The sequence below is a fragment of the Berghia stephanieae genome, chromosome 10, assembly GCF_034508935.2.
Source record: "Berghia stephanieae isolate SIO BIC M18660-M18661 chromosome 10, UCSD_Bste_1.3, whole genome shotgun sequence".
In the NCBI taxonomy this organism is placed as follows: domain Eukaryota; kingdom Metazoa; phylum Mollusca; class Gastropoda; order Nudibranchia; family Aeolidiidae; genus Berghia; species Berghia stephanieae.
Genome location: NC_088369.1, coordinates 30,768,556 through 30,774,600, shown reverse-complemented (window position 1 = coordinate 30,774,600; position 6,045 = coordinate 30,768,556).

Sequence of the window (6,045 nt, the reverse complement as noted above, 5' to 3'; positions counted from 1 at the left end):
TTAAGTCTGTCAATTAAAAGAGTATGGTCTATTGTATCAAAAGCAGCACTAAGGTCGAGTAGTGTTATAACAACATCATCATTTTCCCGACATAAATGATTTATGATATCATTGTGAATTTTAATAAGAGCAGTTTCAGTGCTGCGAAATATGGACGATGAGCAGACTGAAATTTAGAGAATAATTTGTGTCCATTCAAAAACGTGTGAAGCCTGAAAGCAACAATTTTCTCAATTAGTTTAGACACGAGAGTGAGATTCGAGACTGGTCGATAATTATTTGAGTCTTCTTTATCAAGGCTGAGTTTCTTTAATATGGGACTGACAATAGCATGATTTAATATTATTAGATACCTCATCGAGGCGGTAAACGTGAAAAAACGTTCCAAAAAAAGAAAAACTTGAAACTATGAACGATCTCAGACCTGTTGCACTGACTTCAATAGTCATGAAATCTTTAGAAAAACTTGTTCTTGTTAAAATTAGGAATCAGTTTATGCCATTGAGTGATAGTCATCAATTTGCTTACAAACCAGGACGTGGCGTAGAGGATGCCATTTTGCTGTTTGCAAACAACATCTACAGGCATCTAGATCACGCTAGGAGCTATTGCAGATTGCTTTTTGCAGATTTTTCTTCAGCGTTCAATACAATGCAACCTCAGTTGGTTGTTCAAAAATTGACTAGTCTGAATTTAAACAAGTACATAATTGCTTGGGTGCTCGAATTTCTTACGGAGAGAGCACAATATGTTCTATTAGGACAAAACAAATCTTCCTGTATAACTACAAATATTGGTGCTCCTCAGGGTTGTGTATTGTCCCCTGTATTATTCACAATATACACGAATGACTGTAGAAGTCAAAACCTGAGTGTACCTTTAATAAAGTTTGCAGATGACACCGCTCTTCAAGGCCTCATAACAAATGGCAACGAAGTGGCTTATAGGCAAGAAATTGATAGATTTGTGTCTTGGTGTGATGCCCACGACCTAGAGCTTAACATAAGCAAGACAAAGGAGCTAGTGATTGACTTTAGGAGAGTGAAGGAACCGATAGAACCGTTAAAATTAAAGGACCAATTCGTCCAGCGAGTTCCTCACTACAAATACCTTGGTGTAACGATTGATGACAGGCTCAAGTGGGATGAACACTTGAAAATAATTAGGCATAAGATGTGCAGACGTACATATTTTTTATCAAAACTCTCTCAGTTTAGAATAGATAAAACCCTCTGCACATTATTTTATAGAGCAGTAATCGAAAGTGTTTTGTCATTTTGTATAACAGCTTGGGGAGGCAATTGGTTAGCAGTGGAAAGGAACAAAATAAATTCAAATATTAAAAAATCCATTAAACGCTATATAAATGATGTTGACGATGTAGATCTTTTATACGAGAAATTTTGTATAAATAAAATAACTAAAATATTAAATGACCAGTATCATCCACTAAGACCATCAATTATTATGTCAGAAAGAAGTGGTCGCCCTTTCTCTATTTCAACGAAAACAGAGAGACACCGAAAATCTTTTCTGCCGTCCAGTATTAGGCTTTATAACAACAAGCAATAATCATTTTATATAATTATTTCTCATTTTTACTTTTTAAAAATATAAATATTAATTTATTAATTTATTTGTTTTGCAATCTTTTCAATTTTCAATTTATAGTGACAGTTTTAACTATTTTACAGTGTTTGAAATTATTCATATTATAAAGCGCAGCTCTGGTTATAGAGCTGCTCCTTTTTTATATATATACATCCTATTTCCATTGTATTTTTATCTTATGTGTAAATTATAACACGTCTGTACAAAAAATTTCCTTTTTGGGATGCAATACAGTATTATTATTATTATTTATTATTATTATTAAACAACGTCACATTCCAGCTGTGATTTTTAACTCAAGTGATCCGATTTTTTACAATAATATTAATAAGAACAGGCCTCGCGGAGGCAAACGGAAACAACATAATATCTCAATGGTAACAACTCGTCGTCCACCCCGCCCCCACACAAACCCCCGTCCACCACCAACACTTGTAACTGTACCGACCACAAACAGTTTCACAAACGACAACAATAACATTGTTATTGGTCTTCTGAATGCACAGTCCTGCCGTAACAAAACCGAAGAATTAAACGATTTATTAACGGAGAAGAACTTCGATATACTATTTATAGTAGAGACATGGCTCTCACAGTCTGGAGACGACCCAGTTGAAAAAGCTATGACACCCCCTGGGTACCAATTTAGATCGTATCCAAGGAAAGATCAGCGAGGGGGTGGCATTGGCGTATTTTATAAAACAAAATTATGTAAACATGTGGAAATCATCGAAATGCGCTGCAAAACAATGGAGGCCATTGATCTTAGATTATCCCTCCAGAATACAAGATACAACTTCAACTGCATCTACCGACGGCAGCAAACAAGAAAAACAAAATAAAATTACCTGATGTTAGGAAGGAAATCAACGAGATGCTAACTTTGCAACACACGCGTCCTGGCCATTCAATTATACTCGGCGACTTTAATTTTCACTTCGACAACGTCACAGACACCGCTAAATTGCACGAGTCATTATCGGAGAACAACATGTGCCAGATCGTAACAACGCCAACCCTCTCTGCTGGTCATATTTTAGATTGGGTAATTGTAGAAAATTCAGAGTTCCAAAAAACCAACGCCACCGTCGATTATCTCCCCTTTTCGGACCACTCCCTCATTTCTTTCAATCTTGACGTTTCAAAACCATGCCAAGAAACCACCACCACATCAACCAGAAACATTAAAGGCATTAATTTGGACAATTTCAGAGGCGATTTAGAAACAAAACTTACTAAAAATTCAATGATTTCTCCAGACCAGTGGAATAGTTGTCTCATCGAAACGCTTGACAAACATGCGCCATTCCAAACAAGGACCGTCACCAACCGCAAGTATGCTCCGTGGTATACGTCGGACGTTAAAGAAGCTAAAACGAAGTGTCGGAGAGCAGAAAGACTGCTGAAAACATCAGGCCTTACGATTCATCGTGAAATATTCAAGAACGCATTTCGTGCCTGGAAGACAATAAAAAAGGCAAAGACCACGTATTTTCTTTCAAAATTCGATACTTCTAAATCTTGTAAACAATTATTTAACATCTGCAATGATCTACTTGGACGTGAAAGATGCACTTCATTACCATCTACAACCAATCAAAGAGACTTGCCAAACACATTTGTCAACTTTTTTAAAGACAAAATCCATAACATTCGTTCAGAACTAGATCGGCATGAACAATTTATAGATACAAATACAATCTGTGGTACCCCTTTAGACAAGTTCCAACCAGTTTCACCTAGTTTCATAAACGAGTTGATAAAAAAAAGCCCCCATTAAATCCTGCGACCTTGATCCCCTACCAGCACAGCTTTTGGCCAGCTCCATCGATACATTATAACCATCCATTACATCAATCATAAATACATCCATACTGACTGGCGAAGTTCCATCGTGCTTTAAAAGTGCCCTCGTCAAACCACTTCTGAAGAAACCATCATTGGACCACAATATATTAAACAATTATCGTCCTGTATCAAATTTACCTATTTTGTCAAAACTTTTGGAGATGGTAGTTCTTACACAATTAGCATCTCATCTTAAGAACAACAGTTTGGAACAACCCTTTCAGTCAGCCTACAAACATCAACACAGTACTGAAACGGCGCTTCTTAAAATCTTTAATGACTTGTTATGTAATGCTGATGCTAACAATATCAATGTATTATGCCTTTTAGATCTTTCAGCTGCCTTTGACACCATTGACCATGACATTTTGTTAAGAAGACTAGAAAATACGTTCGGCATAAAAGGAATTGCCCTTAAATGGTTTACATCATATTTACAGGATCGATGGCAGACTGTCGTGGTGAATGGTGTTCAGTCAGAAAAAGTTTTACTAAATTTTGGAGTGCCACAAGGCTCTGTTCTTGGCCCTGTCCTTTTTACTGTATATATGCAGCCCCTTTCTAGTGTGATATCCAGATTCAATCTGAGTTATCATTTTTATGCAGATGATACGCAAATATATGATTCAGCACCCCTTAGTAATTTACAGTTCTTAATACAACGAATTACGAGCTGTTTTAATGAGATTAAATCTTGGATGTACCACAATAAGTTAAAATTAAATGATAGTAAAACTGAGATTTTAATGTGTGGAAGGCCGAGTATCCTTAAACAGTCAAATAAATCACCTATTTCTCTCGGAAATAGCACAATAGAATTTTCAAATAAAGCAAAAAACCTTGGCGTCATCATTGATAAAGATCTTTCCATGACAAGCCACGTGAATAACACCATACAATCTATGTACATAGAAATGAAAAAAAATAAGCAAAATTCGTAATTTAATACCGAAGCATATAACAGAACTTTTAATTAATTCCCTGGTTTTATCTAAATCGGCCTATTGTAACTCCCTTTGGGCGAATTTAGCTAAAGACAAAATTAGCAAACTTCAGGTTGCTCAAAATAACGCAGCCAGGCTCATTGTACGCAATAACAAAAAATACCCGTCAGCAACTCTTCTTCTCCGTGAGTTACATTGGCTTCCTGTTGAAAAAAGAGTTGCCTATAAGATTTGTACTGTTGTCTACAAATCCCTGAGTACGAACAGTCCCTCCTATATTAAAGACCTTCTAAACATATATGTCCCCAATAGAAACTTGAGGTCAAGCAATGACCAATCAATCCTTGTCAAACCTAAGCCATTGCGTAAAATAGGTGAACAGTCTTTTCAATTTTCGGCCCCCCATTTTTGGAACTCTCTCCCGTCACACGTGAGATGCTCGGATTCGTTGACAACGTTCAAATCTCGCTTAAAGTTTTATCTTTTTACGTCATAATGTTGCAATATTATTTTCATATTTTGTTGTTGTTAAATTGAATTCGTATCATGTTTCCTTCACACTTGTCTCACTGTAATATGTTTTGTTTTATATCACTGTAAAGCGCTTAGAGCCTGTGACAACGGGGTAAAGCGCTATAAAAATGCCATTTATTATTATTATTATTATTATTATTATTATTATTATTATTATTATTATTATTATTATTATTAATAAACAAACTAGCATTTACAATATGGGTGAGAACAGGAACCAAAATACTAGCATTAGAAAGAACAAGCCCTGAAGGAATTGGATCTATTGGGATAGTTGTTTTAGAGCATTTTCTCAGTGGCGGGCTCAAATTCGTCGAATGCTACTCCGGCTGGAAGTGCACTAGTTTCCTTCACTTGTGCTTTAATTGTTTCCTCTTTCTTCAACTCATTCCGATTTCCTGATATTTTATATCTAAAGTCTAGAGAGAAACTATTTGCGGTAGCAATAGGGTCCTCGAAATTATTTGAAGAGTGATCCTTAAAAAATATTGTGAATATATGTTGGGGTTTTTTTGTTGTTTTTTTACAAGATAGAATCAAGTTGTTCCGTTTGTGTTTTAGTCCTAAATAGATTTGAAAATGAATTTCTAATTTGGATCGACGTCAAGTCCGTTCGGCAGATCTGAGTTGAAGTTTTAGTTTTTGTATCTCAATTGCAATAACAATCTGTGTTTGGTCGACTAGTTATAATTAAGGCAGAGAAGGAAGAGGACTGCACCTTTTTTTTATCATAACGATTTAGTTGAATCTGAGCCAGAAATTCTTAGCAGGTAATGATTTGAACTCTCTTATCACAGAGTAGAGTATAATAACATAACTGGATTTTACGTGTCATCAGTGGATTGATGAGCACATCTTTTTTTACTTTGTGGGATCCTTGTTCGTCATATCAGGACGGTCGGCCCTCTGCTACTTGTTTTTTAAAGATATTCTTTCACTTTGCCTAACATTTTGAATCATAGACAGCGTGTGTGTGGCGGGGTGTTTAAGAGAGAGAGAGAGAGAGAGAGAGAGAGAGAGAGAGAGAGAGAGAGAGAGAGAGAGAGAGAGAGAGAGAGAGAGAGAGAGAGAGAGAGAGAGATGATCATAGATAATTGATATTTGATTC